Here is a 17,263-nt window from a genome sequence, read left to right on the forward strand (position 1 = left end):
TATTTAGAATCTTTGCAATGTCACAAATTTTTTCCTCTAAAGCACAAAATTGAGGCTTAGTACTCCTCATTATTTTCTTCTAGATCCATCTAGGGATTCATTTTACTAAGGTCCTAGCTCTTGATGATGAAGGGGTATGTTCTACAACTTCCTTGCCTTTGTCACTCTTGCTTGGAGTTGTCTCCTATTGGGAGGGATCTTCTTTTGTAGCCTCAGTCTTAGTAGACCCTATAGTTTGCACCTAAGTGTCTTGGGAAGGTGGTTGAAAATATTGCACCATTTGTGCCTCCTTCAACACTTCATCGGTTGCCATTTGTTCTGGTCCCTCCTCCTATGATGGTTCTTTCTAAACCTTCTCTTCTTCTAAACTCTAAGGTGGAGGATTAATTGAGCCCTTATCTACCACCATAATTTGTGGTGGATATGGGGAAGTAAGATTAGGACCCTATGTATTTGGTGGCATCTGTGTCCAGTCTTCCTATTGAGGTTCACCTATAGTGGTTTCCCTGATCTTATCCCCAATCAACTCTGTACCCATACACATAAAATCAAAATCTAACATTGTAAAAACATCATCACCCTCATAACTCTACTCATCAACCCACTGTTGTAATTCATCTTCCAAAGAAGAGAGTTCTAAGGGTTCTACTTGGGTGGATGGTGAGGTACCTGTGGCACTCTTTCTCCTTTGTAGCTCAATGGCTCTTACTAGCTAAGTTCTTCCCTATAGGGGCACTTGTTCCTCTTCCTCTTCTAATTCTTCTTCTAGAATGGTTTCGAGAATAGATGGGGAAGGCACCAATCTTTTGTTGATCCTTTGCCTCTTTTTCATCTAGATCTTAATCCTCTTCTTTGTTTCTTGGGGACATAAGGAAAAGTTAGCTCATCTTGTATGAGAGGAATAGATACTTGTGGAATCTCTCCCTCCTCTGGTTGGCTGGGCATAATGGGAGGCAATTGAGGTTCATCTTGGACTTGAGTAGCTCCAGTATCTTTGGACCCTTGTGCACTCTCTTCTTGTTTCTTGGGAGGCACCTATTCTTCAGCTTGTTTTATTTGAATTATTTGAGGGGAGGTCCTCTTCCTTTTGTTCTTTCCCTTCCTCTCTAGAGGGTGATAGTATCCAGCTGGGTGATCAAGATGGTATGCTATCTCTAGCCTGATAGGAGACTCGGCCACAAAGGTAGGAATTGTTACTTTCTTCCCTCTACCACTTTCTGGATGGGCGTGTGCATGAAAGATCACTGTATCAGGTATTGGATCAAGGGGAAAAGGTTTCTTGATCCAATCCTTCATCATTCTAATGACATACCTCACTCAATCATTAATATCATCAGCCTCCTCCCTATCAACCTCTATATTCATAATAGGTCTTTCACCTATTTTGTTTGAGTTGAACAAGGGGTTGAGTAACTCCTTTGAATCTTGTTGCCTTATCTCCTCTGGGATGTTCAACTAGAGAGCCTTCTCTACTAGATACAAAGTCATCCTACAATAATCCCTTATGTGGAAATTGTAGTCATTTGTTGTGTTCATCTAGTGATCTTCAATAGCATTCTCATGGTGAAATTCCTTTCTTTCCATACTCTCCACTCTCCCAATATTGTCAAAGTATGGCTGGGGAGAGTTGTATTCTTTGAGAGGATAATTCTCCCATTCCCACTTGAAGGATAAAATATCTTGTTTCTGTTTCACCTAGTATGGTCCAATGATCAAAGGCCATGCCCAGCAAGGTCTTCATTTTCTCTTTATCTTCTCATATGCCAACTCAGTTTTTTGGGCAATCTCCAATAGCACCAATTTGTCACTTGGATAGCTTGGGAGCTTCTTAGGATTGATGGAGGCACCAACTACCCACAAATATGTGAACATTTTGAACTGGATAGAGTAGGCTCTAAGAACTGTAATCTATGCTTTGGATTCATTAGATAACCTCTTCCCATAATCTCCCTCAATGAATCAAATGATTGCAAAAATGAATGTATCATTCATGATTCTATACTCCTTGCTCTGTGCTGAGAGCTTCTTCTTTACTAGTTGAGGGTAGACGATATATGGCCAAGCATTAGGATCTTGCATATTGCCTCTCTTGTACAAACTGGGGTAGTCAGTCACCCTCGCTACAAGTAGGTATACCATGTAAGAAGTCATATAGAACTTCTTCTTATCTTTTACTACCCCCAATTGCTCACACAAGTTTTCATTTAATGTGGTGGCCCAGTCTAATGGTATCTTTTCTCCCCTGATTGTCTCAATGAAGTTAATCATGAAAGTGCTGAGGTGACCTGCTGTAGGTAAACCCATAACCTTGCTCAAGAGAATAATGGAATAACCAATATCCTCCTTCATATATCCCTGACCCATATCCACTTTCCCTGTGATCCTTCTTGAAGGAGTCTTCTCAATGAGATAGGAGGATTGGATAATTTTGATCACCTCTTTCTGGTGTTCCTTGTACCATCTTTCCACTGCTTCATAGGAGAGGCTGATGAATTGATTTGCCCTTAGAAGGTGGAAGACCCTCTCAATGTTGTTGGGTCATAAATCTAATACAACTTCTCTTGTAACACTCTTGACCACTCTCTCTTGAGCAACAAAATGTTGAGCCAGTGTCATAATCAATTATATTGAGTACACTAATATGGGATGTGAACCTACACTACATATTCTAAGGAAGCCACCTAGATCTATATGTCCCATATCAATATCTCTGATTTCTATGAGATCATCATGGAATCTTGATTTTGACGATATGCCTTGAAACTTGAAAATGATGGGCTTGGGTGCCATTCTAGATGTGGATGCCATTTAATCTCTACACAATACAAGAACAATGCTCATTAGGTCAACGATAAAACTTGAAAAAAAATGCAAATGCCTTAAATTTCACTAATGAAAGAAAAGAAAATAAACATAAAGAACAAAATGAAATGCCCAATTTGAGCGCTTTTATTTATTTTTTAAATCTATTTTTTATCTTATTCCTATATATATGTTTATTTTATTTATATTTTTAAATTTTTTAAATATTTTTTTATTTTAATTTTTTTTGTTTAAAAAAAAGTGGGGGCCAAAAAGTGGATGTGCGCGCGCACAGCTAGAGTTTGGAAGCACAGGGCACTACTTTGGAGTGGGTGTGGCAAATTTCCCCTTGAAGGCATGCGATGCCACTTGTATTGGGTGCGCGGCACCGAGGTCTTGAGTGTGCGGTGCCCGTGTTTATTAGGCGCATAATGTCATGGTATTGGATGCACAATGCTGTTTGAAGGTGCATGGCCCTGAGGTCTTGAGTGCTCAGCATGGAGGTCTTAAGTGCATAGTGCCAAGGTCTATGGGCACACGATGCTACTTCAAAGTGTGTGGTGCCAAATGTCGATGGGTGTGTGACGCTGCATCAAAGCGTGTGACACCGAATTTTTATGGTGGGCATGCAAGAAAAGGATGCACCTTGTGTGCGGTGCTGCTAAGCTCCTCAAAACGTAATGTAAAAGAAAAATAATGAAGTGATTGTGGGGGGTAAGGGGGTTTTATAACCTCTGCCATGTGTGGGGTGCACGACACACAGGTGCGTGCGCATTTACATGATGTGGATTTTTTTTTCTTATTTTTTTTTTACATTTTTATAACTTTTTCCGTTTTCCAATTTTTTTGTCTTTTCAATTTTTTTAAAAAAAATATTTTAATTTTATTTTTTTATTTGTTTGATTTTTTCGAATTTTTCAATTTTTTTGATCTTGTGTGATTTTGATTCTAACACTTTTTTGAATCTCAAACTATGAGTTTGGGAGTCTGAAAAAAGTAGGGGGTCCCCATTCCTAGTAAGGAATGGGGCATGTATTGTGGGACCACAACAACTAGATATTGTTACCTAAGTGCTACAATCATAATGATTTTCGTAGACTTTATTAAACTAATAGTTAATCCCTTTAATCTATTGGATCTAATAGTATTGAAACTATGCAATGTATCTAATTAGAGTGTTGTCCATTCCATGAACTTAATAACTCATTAAAATTTGAAACTTGATTTTTCATTACATAATCATGAACTACATAATGGATCATTCCTTCATACTTTCATTACTAAACAAGAAGAATTCATACAATAATTTGAATAAATGATTTCAACAAATATATATTTACTATCACTTTGAGATCAATGAATTCAATGGATGTAACTATTCAAGTGTTACATCAATTTACTACAACTTTCCTCACATAATGAAACTATCATTTTCTATCAATTGATATGCATATACATCTTTAGTAAATCCAATACATTGAAACAAACCTACAATCATTCTTTTTTCTATAAGGATGCAACAATGAAAACAAGAATGTGGACACAAGTGGAGAATTCTCAAAACAAAATGTAACAAAATGAGACATCAACTCTCCTTCTTCACAATGACACCATCAAGAGATCAAAATTCCAAGTTTTCTCCAACATTTGTATCTACAAAAACCTACAAATAAGAATGAACAATACCATGGAGAGCTCACTTCCCAACCTAGGCCTCAAGGAGGCCACCCAACAAGCTAGGAGAACCAATATTGATTGGGTCACATTCAAACTCAAACTAGAATACATGAATATCACAAGAAACACCCAATCAAGGATTTCACAATGGGTTCCACCTATGAGCCGATGAAAAAGGGTGAAGGTGGAGAAACCATGAAGGAGATGCCAATGAAAAACTTCCAATATCATGCCTTCACAAGGCTCATATTCACACACATCTTCCATTAACATACTCTCCTTATCTCCCCTGAGTAACTTCAAATCCATTGGCAAGTAAAGGCCCATATACCTTGCCTTTTTTCCTCTTCTCCATGAGAAGAGACTCTACACTTCCATGAAGATCACAACTAACCTCTTCACCTCACAAGGCCACTTCTTCCTTATCCAAAGGTGAGTAATTCCTTCACACCCATGAACAATCCCTCAAGAAAATGCAAGAAAAAACAAGAAATGAATTTGAAAAATACCATCTCCCAATCCATCTTAACACAATGCAACAATACATACAAATACAAGAAATGCAAGAACAAGAACTATAAGATACTACTCTATTGCAAGAAATTAAGAAAATTCATGGAAAAGAAACCACCAACCTTACACAAATATGTAATGGAATAGAAAGTTGACAATAGCCCTATCTATTTTTGCTCCAATTCTAAACCCCAGTATCTCTAAAGATAGAGAGTGGGTGAACATCCACTAACTTCTCCAAGGGCCTCTAAAAATGCCTCCAAATACTACCCACCAACAAGAAATAACTCCTTGAGTTGACCCTAAGTCCTTTGGCCATCATACATGTCCCCTACCATTAATCTAAATTTTGGGCAAGAGTGTGGGTATGGTTAATGTCATAAGACCACTCCATATTCACAACTATTGGGAAATAGAAAGTTTGGAGGGTCCCTAAAGCTATTTGGGCCTTCTAGCAGTGCTAATTAGGTCTCCAACTCATACCCCCTACCACTTGGGCACTTAAATACCACTAAATTTGGCTCCTAGGACCACTTTTTGGCCTCTAAAAGTGACTTGAAATTTGAATTCAAAATTCTTATTTGATGGGACTTCACAAGATATCTCTATACAAGGTGGATTAACTTAGGATCCTAATTAGGTTCAATTTATACATATACATGACAAGTGTCAAGTGACACCATAAAATCACATTACGTAAAATGATTGACATTTCACTAATAATAGAATGAATTAACCTAATACATACATTCAAATTACTATTATGAATTAATGCATGATAATGAGGTTTGAATCTCTTTCTTAGATTCAACCTTGGCTTCACAGTTTGCACATAGGTTTGGTTCTTGGTTCTCTAATTAATTCCATGGTTAATTCCCTACAAATTCAATTCGAATATCATTAGTTCAAGAAAATCACACACACAAACTTAACTTGTATAATCAAATTTTACTCAAAACATTCCTAATTTCATTTCAATAATCTTTTCTTTTCTAAGAAGTATTCATATAAAACACTTGTGTAATTCAAACACTGTGATATAATTCGTCGATTTCAGTCTTCAATTTTTTGAACATAATTCATCAATTTGTGATATTGATATCAAGATTTAACTATGTAGATTTTGAGTCAAAATCATTGACCCATATATCATGAGTAGTGATTCACATATGAATCCATCTCTCATGAGAATAAATGGAACACTTAGCACTCATTGGTTCTAGGTGATGCTCATAGAGGTGAAGCATCGAGACTTCCTAGGAGGTCACCTATCCTAGTACTACTCTAGCTTGAGCGTGCTTAACTACGAAGTTCCCTCCATGATTAAACCCAGTTTGTTTGCAATCTCACTTGTAAAACCTTCACCAAGTGTTGTGCCTTATGAACCACTCATTAGAAAGCTCCTTAAGCTCATTAATTGATAAGTAGGAGGTATTTTCCATAGCAAGTCAAATTGTGGTATTGCTATTAGGATTTAACTATGTAGTTTAAAAGTCAAACTCATTGACCCATATATCATGAGTAGTGATTCACACATGAATCCATCCATCTCTCATGAGAATAAATGGAACACTTAGCACTCATTGGATCTAGGTGGTGCTAACAGAGATGAAGCACAGGGACTTCCTAGGAGGTCACCCATCCTAGTACTACTCCAGCTTGAGCATGCTTAACTATAAAGTTCCCTCCATGGTTAAACATACTCTGCTTGCAACCCCATTTGCAAAACCTTCACCAAGCATTGTGCCTTATGAACCACTCAATTGATTAACAAATTTAATCATATTTGATATGCATTAAAAGTGGAGATTTTCTTTAGCATATGAAAAAATATAAAAATTACAATATTGTTTTATTACATTAATCAACATATTTTTTCTCCACATTTTTTTTGTACTAATGGTTTATTATAGATTGAAATACAAACTAATAAAAATGCATTTGAAGCAACTCAACTTTAGATGCTTCTCAATCATTAGGTTAATGCTTCTTATGTAATGACCCAAGTTACCCCATCTCTCTCCTCATTGAAGGGTCACTCAAATTCAAGGATTGGTTGCAAATTACTAGCATTGCACTCTACCTAGTAGGGGAACCTTCATACGACTTACTAAAACACTCGTCAATTAATTTGATTACCTCTTGTAATCCCCTTATCTCATGCCAATGAAGAAGATAAAGCCAAAAATAAGTGACTAATTTAAATCCTCTTCCTAGTACTCTAAACTTCATTAATATAAAATTATTTTTATTTTTTAAAGTATATAGTATTATCTTTTATGAGTGCCAAATCATTTACTATCACTAGGGGAAATGACCTAGTAGCCACTTAGGCTAACTTCACACACCTACTGTTTCTAATATGTATGTCAAAATTTGCTGATTTTTTGAGTGAACATTTGTAGGTGATTAAAGAGCTTAAGGCTAACCTTCCACTTTCCTACATTTATAGAGCTTTCTATAGAACTCATAGAGTACAAGGTGGTCTAAAAATATCATTTTATAAAGTTCACCCAGAACTTGTTATGTTCAACACTAGTAGCCGCTAACCAAAAAAAAGTACTCTTTGTACAAATGTACCAATCATTAGTACATGTGTGATCAACTATTAGTACATGTGCTATCATTTTTTTGAGCTTCTTATGAATGGGAATTGAACTTTTTGACGTCGCAGTCATTCAAACATCCCTTTATTTATATAAATTCATTCCAAAAAAAATCTTATCTTGAATTATAAAAACCACTGCATATTATACAAAAAATTGTTCATTTATGAAATAGGTCATTGAAATCCATCCACTTCAATCTCCAATAAATGATAAAAGATACATATCCATTTAAATAAAGAAGTTTTTAAATATGTAAAATCATCATTCAATTGCCTCCACAGGTTAGGTGAGTTGGTTCGAGGTTATGGGTTAATCCCCATGATCTCGGGTTCGATTAATCTACTGGGCTTGGGTCATAGGGATACCCTCCGATATAAAAAATAAATAAATCATCATTCAATTTTAAAATTAAGTATTTTAATAAATAAAATCATTATGATTGCCTCATCTTGTGTAAAAAATTATTCCTTTTCTTTCTTGAAAAAATTATTTAAATCCTTCCACTTTAATCTAGCAAAGTCATAATTAATTTCATTTAATGGTCATAGACATAGATTGATAGGCTAAAAATCTATAAACCTATAAATATGAAATTTAACTTTATTAATAAACCATCAAAACAATTTTTTTTTTATATAATAAATAAATACATGTCATAAATTATGTTATTTTATCATATCTATATATTTTTATTTTCATTATTAAATATTTAATTTCTCAATTAGAATTCTTCTAAAAAGAATATATGATATAGAACTTGTTTCACTGATTCTAATAAATGTTTTATGTGATTTGTTATGTATTTATAAGATTTTTTAATTTATATTTTATATTAATGTTATATAATTTTTAGCAGAAGTAAATTTTCTATTTGTCTATTATTATTCATTCAATTTTTTTCCTAGGATATTATTATTAATAAAATATTTAAATGTCTAATTAGTTGACAATCAGTGCAAAGTGAAAGACATTAAAATATTCAAATTGTCATAGAAAATCATATGACAGGTACCGATGACTATCAAATTCCATTCCTGAGTCCCACTAAGCCATCCAAAGTAATAATTCCATTATTCAAGTAAGTCGACCAAAGGCACCATAGCTCTAACCTTTTTTTTTGAGTGTCGAGTTGAATGGTAGAGGGAAGGTCTTCTTTGTCTTGCATCAAATTCCTTTGGTGAAGCCTTGCTTGCCTTGCTATACAAGGACCACCAGTTTCTGTAACCCTAACTTCTCCTTGCTCATGTTATTCATCCAATGAATAATTAGATTAGCAAGAAATTTCAGGGCTTAGCTCTATTAACCACTTGTGCAGAGAAAAACAGAATAGGGGAGCAAATAATGGAAGATACTTCCGCAATGTATTCAGATCTTTGGCAAATAAGAAAAAGGGGCAAACTGCTGAAGGTTGTGTATAAGGATTTTTGTCCAACTGACATTGACAAATTAGTCGTGCATCAAGTCAAATGTCAAATTCTAGAGGTAAGACTCTCTCTCAAGAAAATAATCCATTTGGGTATGAAGTATTTTTGGTAAAAATTATTGTGGGTTTTTTCTTAAAAACGAAACTTGACTATTGATAGTCTTTGTTTTGTGCATATGAAATGGAGGGAGCTGTAGATATGCTGAACACAAAGTTGGAGCAAACAAGAAGAGAGTACAGAGAGGTTAGAGAGCAAATGAAAATAAAGAAGAAGAAAGAAACATGAAACACAACAATGAGGTTAATCCATCCATTGGTAGTATAACCAAGCATTTAAAAATTTGTGTATAGTTTCCACTTTTAGTAGGTTTTATGAAACTTCAAATGAAGCTACTAAAATTTGAAAACACAAATAACAAAATAATGCAACTTTAACCAAAACCTGTTTCTGGTGACCGAAACCTATTTAGCAGCATGAGATTTCCTGTGCAAGGTTTCTCTACTTAAAATGCCCATTGGCTAATAAATATCATAATTCCAACAATCCTAATAAGCCGCATAAAGGCACCATAGCTCTATCCTCTTCTCCACTCGTAATGAATCCCTTCTCCACTATGCCATTTCCTGTTATAAAATATGCCTTGAAGCTCTTAGATGTGTACTATTTAGAATGTTGTGTGAAGATGCCTATCCATATCCATTCCCCTCCCTACACCTCCACTTTAGATGAGTGATGTATTGAACCTTTCCCAACTACATCCAGTTGTGCCATACCTAGAGTCTTTACGACAAAACAAGCAATAAAGGTATCACCAATAGTGGGCTGGTTCATCAGCAACTTAGGCCCCTGTTTCCCTTTAGCTTGCACATTAGAGCAAGAGTCAAGGATAGAAAAAGTAGGAAAGGCCAAGGAGCTCACAAATGAGGCTACATTTATGATTGCTCAAGTACAAACTATTATTTCACCAGGCAATTTCTGCAAGTAATTTGTACATCAATATTTAAGCGAAAGCATAATAAACACAAAGATATATAGAACTCTAAATTCTTATATTTATATTACTTGAAGGATTTGAATGCAACCTTCAATAACTGATTTCCTCATTGCTATGAGATGCACCATCCTCAATCTTTCCATGAAATCCAAACTTTGTATGCACAACACCTCCCACCTTGTATATGCTTTCAACTTTTCCAATTCTTTGCAATGCACTAAACCTTCAATTTTCTAAACTTTATAGCAACCTCTTAGTTCAAATTCTTAGAGAGAAGTTAATATTGCAAAACTAGGAAGTGCAGACAAATTGGGGCACTCACTTATGATTGGTTCTTCGATCGAACTTGGTAGGCCTTCTATCTCTCTTAGATATCTATTGTCTTCAATTGTGAAAATCTTGAGGCGTGTGCAATAGCATTGTAGTGCCCACCCATAGTTTATTTTTCTATTATATTTATTGAACTCTTTTATGCCTATTTCATGGATGTGTTAGTTTCAAGGATATTATTTCATAACTGGGAGTAGAGATATATCACTGATGATTACTTAGTTGACTATATTTCATGTGTTGTTTAATTATTATGGTTGATTGTGCATTAATGATCCTTTAATGATTTGTAGTTAATAAATGTGATTTCTTTCATAGAAATGTCAAATGATGCTTCAATGATTTGATTACTTCAAATTCATAATGATGCATTATTTTATCTAGGCATTTGATATTTAAATTATAATTATTATGATACTTAACCCATACTTGCATGTGTATGGTGTGCGTGTCTATTTTATCTTTCTGTTTGTCGTGCTTGATGTGGTTAAGGGAGGGAGTCGTAGTCACCTACTAGTCGAGATCTACATGATGTACCACTCCTTGCCATTGCCTGTTTAATATATATATATATATATATATATATATATATATATATATATATATATATATATATATATATATATATATATATATGTACATGCTCATCTTTTATGCAAGATTGCAGGTACTGGCATCAACTTCCCTGAATTGCTAGGATGAGCATGCCCTATCACAATAACTCAATGGTAAGAATGGGGAGATAATGTTCAAGTCCAATCCCAACCATAGCCTAAATACTTGTCTTGCAAAGAGGACTCATAATTGACTTTCCACCCTTTTTAAAGCCTGCAAGTTTATCTTTGTCTTTGTTATTTGATTTTGAGTTTTAGTCTGTTTTGGTAATGTTGCTTTTATGTGGATTTCACTATGTGATTTATTTGGTAAATAATTTAATTATTATATATAATTTAATCATATAATATTCAGAATTATTAAATATTTAAGTATGAGAATATTTAATTAATTAAATAACTAATTAAATATGTGCTTTAATTTAAGTCTTAATTTAGAAAAATAGTTAAAGAGAAATTATAATATGATGATATTTAATTAATTATTAATTAATTATGTACTTCAATTTAAAAAAATTAATTAAAAAGTCTAATTTAAGAAGTTGGACAAAAAGAGAATTAAAATATTAAAATATCAAATATTTTTTATTATAATTATTTATTTAATAATAATTAAATTAAAGTTGCATTTAAAAAATGAGCTTTGATTATTATTATTAATTTAAATAATAAATTATGATTTAATTAGTGCTTGCACTAACTGATAAATGGAGGTAAAGAAAATATAAAAGAATATTTTAATTAAAAAGTTCTTTAAATGTGCATGAAAGAATTAAATTTAAAAGATTTGATTAAAGTTATAATTTAGGCATATTTATATTTATTTAATTTAATAATAATTTATTTAAGAGTTTTATTTTTAATGAATTCTAAATGATATTATTAATTAAATTAATAAATATTATATTAAAAACATCGCATGATTTAATAAGAGTGAGAAAGCTTTAATTTAATAAAGTTTATTTTAATTAGATTGCATAAAGTGTGTGCATGAAAATTAAAATATAGTAATTAAAGACAAAGGGTTTTTACATGATTGCATGATCAAAGCCTTGATTTGGGGGGGAAACTCTTTATTAAAAAAATTAGAGGTCATTTTTAGATACACAGGTTTTGGGAAGCAAAATTCAAAATTGGATGAAAAGAATTGTGGAAAGTTTCAAAGGGGTTGGATTTGCATGCATTCTCATAATTTAGCTGTGATTTTGAGGTAGGGTTTGAAAACCCATTGTAGAATTTTATTAAAAGTTCTGTTTACTTCATGTCTTCCTAGGTATTTGAATATTGCTTATTAATTTACTGTATTGATTGTTGAAGAAATAATTATGTGGTAAATTTTTAAAAAAATAAAAACTTATTAATTAAGAAAACATGACTGAAAAAAATTATAGAAACTTTTTGTGACTATATTCTTATAAACACCTTTCTAATATAACGAAAATTTGATTATTGAAATTTGGAAGAAAATAATAAATTGAACAGTTAAAGTTTCAACTTTAAATTTGTCTTTAGAACCATGAGATTATCATGAATTTTTTAAATATAGATAAATATTACTCTTATATCTAAAATAATTTAATTGCAAAATTTATTGGAAAAATGAAAAAAGATTAATTGAGAGGAAAACATGTTGTAACTAAACTTATGCATGCATGTGGAAAAAAATGCTAAAAATAGAAATGCATGTGAAAACTAATATGCTAAAAATAGGAAGCTAAGTATAATAGGGTTGCATGTGAAAACAAATATTCTAAAAATAGAAAACTAAGTATAGTATGCTTGCATGATTTGAGAGATCAAAGACAAGCAAAAATACTAATTGGATGTTTATTTTTAATTTTTAAAAATATAATATATTTTTTAAATTTATATATTTAAAATTAATTAACTAATTAATTAATAATAAATAAATAAATAATTTATTAATTTAAAAATTAAATAAATATTATTCGTTTAGTTTAAGTGGATGTTATCATTATTGATTCTTTAAAGTCTAATTAAACTCTTAGTTGCATATAAATAATTTAATATTTATTAATGCAAGAGGGAAGTTAATAAATAAATATTTATAATTTTATTATATTTTAAGAGAAGTTGTGGTAGAATTCACTTTATAATCATTTACTTAATAAGTATTTGACTTTATGAGAGAAATTATAAATAATTAAATTAAATATATGATTTTATCTCTAGTTGCATTATGAATTAAAAGAAAAATAAATATTAATATTAGACTTAAATAAAAGTCATATTAATATTTAAAAAAATGAAATTAATAACAATATTTAAATATAATAATATACATTTATTTTTTATCGGTATAATAATATACATTTATGTTATTAATTGAATTATTTATAATTTAAGATTATTTAAATTAATAACATGATAATATTGTATGATATCTTATATGCACAAAGAGATTGGATATTTAAATATTTATTATTTTAAATAAGTATATTAGCATAACAATTTATATTAACATGTATATTCTTACTTTATTTTTAAACACATCTTTATGACCCAAACTAAACAAGAGAAATTGGCGGAGTTAAATCATGTGGCTGAAAACTATGTGTTTTTCATGATGTTTTTTTCTTTTCTTTGTGGGTTGTTTAGTTGGCCAAGTTAGGATGTGAACTAGAGGTAGTTTTTGAGATTTATTTTATGATTATTTGACTAGATGTCATGATGAACTTTATTATTTGAATTGAGATTTATGTTTTATGAGTTTTATGCTATTGAGCAATTTTGAGAACTTGGGTTTTGAGAACCAATTTTATCTTTTGGGTTGCCTATTAAAGAATCAAATTTGATCAATATTACTTTTTGTGGTATGGGACACTATTGTGGTTTGCGAGTTTTGGTAAGGTACTCTAGGTGCATGTCTATGGGAGTGGCTTGAAATGGGGGTTGGAGCCCAAAGTGGCTACCAAGATAACTCATTGTAAGTTGTGTAACAAGTGATAACATAGTAATTAACGTATCTTACCTTACCCTTTTCCTTGAGATACATTAAAAAGACAAGTTAGAGATTTTTCCTCATCCATGCCTTGAGTGCTTGTAGAGCCTAAGAATGAGATGAAGATGATACCTTGAGAGGTAGGACTAGTTTTCTCATCGTCACAAAGGGTATTTTGGTTCCACATAGAGTCACTAGGGAGCCAAGGTCTTGAGAGACTACAAGGGTAGCTCTAGAGTTAGCTCATATGATGACACTCCATAGTATGTATCCTAAATCTTCTTCATGGTTTTTTTAATATTTGCCTCTAGTGTTGTACTTGTTGGATATTATTTTTGATGGTGTATTTATTGTGTGTTGTTACTCATTGATTGGATGTCATTTATTGTTGATAGTTGACTTTTATTAATGAATGATCAATTATTCATTGGTGGTGTTTTTATTATTGGAGTTAGTGATTGGTAGTTTACTTTTATTGATGATAGTTGTTATCTATTGGTCATTGTGCTTGTGATACTTAACATTGATTTTGAGGTGGTTGTATATTTTTGGTCTTGATATTTGCATATTGACTTGGTATATGGTGTTGGTATTGGAATGAGTTTCCTTTCAATTTTGATTATCTTTACTTCTTGAGTAGTTTGTGTTGCCCTTGAGGTAGTTTTGGCTATTAGGATTCCTCACCTAGGATTATTTCATGATTTGATTATCTGTATGTGGATTGTACAATATCTCTCCTACACAGTGGGAGTGAGACCCTAATTAGGTGACCACACAGTTGGGAGGTAGTGTATTCTTACCATTTGGGTCCCCCTCAGATTGACAGATGTTGGATGCTCCTTGATACAATAGTACCATTCTCATTCTTCATCTTATCTTGAAGACTTCTATTGATTTTATGTATCCATATATCATGTGTTTTGAGATCCTACAGGATATTGTATTGTAGATTTATATATTTATATCTATTTTCATATACCTTGTGACATATGCAGTGGATGCTATTCATTAGATGCACTTTCCTATTATTAGTTGTATTTATGCATTTACTTATATGACTATGTATGTGTTTATTTATTTTATGATTATAGACATTGTAAAAACTTATTAATAAGACTTTCTTAAATGTGACTCAACGTGAAGGAACCCTTGAGGAATTGAAATAGTATTTGTAATTTCTTATGTGTTCTTGATGTGTATGTATATATTGCTTCCGCATTATTGTTACTTTGATGTCGTTTAAACTTTTAAAAAAATTAGTTGAATAAACTTTATAACATATTAGGTTTATTTCTTTTGGGTTCCCGAGTAGGGTGTTACATTTGGTATCAAAGCTCAAGTTTCAACATTGGAAACTCTAGGCATATTGTACGCCATCACTTGAGCAACTAGTAAACTTGTAACATGATTTAAACAATAAACATTTATTAGAACCTAAATAGTTTGAACAAAAATTAGAAGCAGTGAAACTTTTGAACATGAAACTTGGAAACTCGTAAAAATTTTCTTCTTGACTTTTGATTTGTCTATGCATTATAACTTTTATGTTTTCCAATGGATTTAGAGATGTTGATCTTCTATTTGGAGGGTTTTATGGGATCTATTTCAATATTTGTTAAAAAGATGAATGGTGGGTCAATATAGTTTTTGGTTTATTATTAAACCAAAATCATATTGCTCTAAATGACTAAAAGTGTATACATAGTTAACTTATTTGTATTAGTTTCTTAAATAATCTTTTTATTTGACATGATAGTATTCTTTTACTTTTAGTTACCCTAGTCATTGTAGTAGGCTTCCAAGAGTAAGCCTAATTCTAGGGGGGTGGATGTAGTGCCCACCCATAGTTTATTTTTCTATTATATTTATTAAACTCTTTTATGCCCATTTCATGGATGTGTTAGTTTCAAGGATATTATTTCATAACTTGGACTAGAGATATATCAATGATGATTACTTAGTTGACTATATTTCATGTGTTATTTAGGGTTGATCATGCATTAATGATTCTTTAATGATTTGTAGTTAAAAATTGTGATTTCTTTTATAGAAATGTCAAATGATGCTTTAATGATCTAATTACTTCATATTCATGAGAATGCATTATTTTATCTGGGAATTTGATGTTTGAATTATAATTATTATTTTACTTACCCCATACTTGCATGTATATGGTGCATGTATCTATTTTATCTTTCTGTTTGTCATGTTTGATGCGGTTAAGGGAGGGAGTCGTAGTCACTTGCTAGTCAAGCAAAGATAACCCAAGCTGAGCAATAGAGAAAAAGGATGAGGCATGTTGAATGATGCTAGTGTCAAGAAAGCTACAGTTAGTGTTGAGCAAATCTAGTGTTGACCGAGCATTATGATTGACTGAATATTAGCATTGACCAAGCGAGATAGTTGATGCCAAGCCAAAAAGCTTTACAGTGATTGAGTAATTCAGTGATAACTAAGTGTCATAATTTTAGAGACTATCGAGTGATAACACTAATACATTAGGGGTCAATTTGCGACGTTAATTTGCGACAGCAAGAAAAGGTAATGTGGTTTTGGCTTTTTTTTTTTCAATTTTAGCTCGATGCCGTCGCAATTGAGATGAAAAGCGTTGCAATTACGATGCCAGCGGGATATAAGAGAAAAAAAAAGCCAAAAACCCTCATTTGAATGAAATCGCTCGACACAGGGTTCTTCTGAAAGGAAAGGCGCGCGCACAGGAGATCACTTCAGCAGCATTGAGAGGGGCATTGAGGTGAACTCGAGGCATTTAGAGGGTCGGGCAGAGATGCGCATCGGCAAGGTGTAAGACAAAAAAACCCATTAATCCTTTGTTCTCCATGTTTTTCAGGATCAAAAGCATGCCCATTCATTTCAGTGTCCAAATGTTTGAGCTCCTTCAAGTCTTTTAACGATTGCAGAGCAAAAGAGGCAAACAAGAGGCCTTTCAGTAGACATTTAGGGTAAACAATTGTTCTATTAAGATATGGCATATATCTATGAATATGTACAGATGAACAAACATCAATATGCATTTCACTATCACTATCTTCGCATATATGGTAACATAAACAATTTAAAACAATCCTCTAGTCATTCAGAAAACTAGTTGTAAAAGATAAGGAAAGAGCCATATTGATAGTGTCACCTAAGACCATGCTACAAGAAGAGCTTTAAACTCACAGAAAGTAGAGCAGTGCTCGTATTTTGCAGAAAACTTTGAGAAACATGTCAAAAATGAAATGATAAAATTCATTTTGACAAACTCGACCACAGTGGGAGTCGAACCCACGACCTTTTGATCCGAAGTCAAACGCGCTAATCCACTGTGCTATGCGGCC

The 17,263-nt window shown here is 32.4% G+C and overlaps 1 non-coding gene across 1 annotated transcript; it reads right to left on the reverse strand.

The window, feature by feature from the left end:
* Positions 1–17,189: 17,189 nt before the first annotated feature.
* On the reverse strand, positions 17,190–17,263 carry TRNAR-UCG (transfer RNA arginine (anticodon UCG)). The gene has a single exon. It is a non-coding gene; the product is annotated as a tRNA-Arg (tRNA).

The sequence above is a fragment of the Cupressus sempervirens genome, chromosome 5, assembly GCF_028749045.1.
Source record: "Cupressus sempervirens isolate cs-2001-9-10 chromosome 5, ASM2874904v1, whole genome shotgun sequence".
NCBI classification, from domain to species: domain Eukaryota; kingdom Viridiplantae; phylum Streptophyta; class Pinopsida; order Cupressales; family Cupressaceae; genus Cupressus; species Cupressus sempervirens.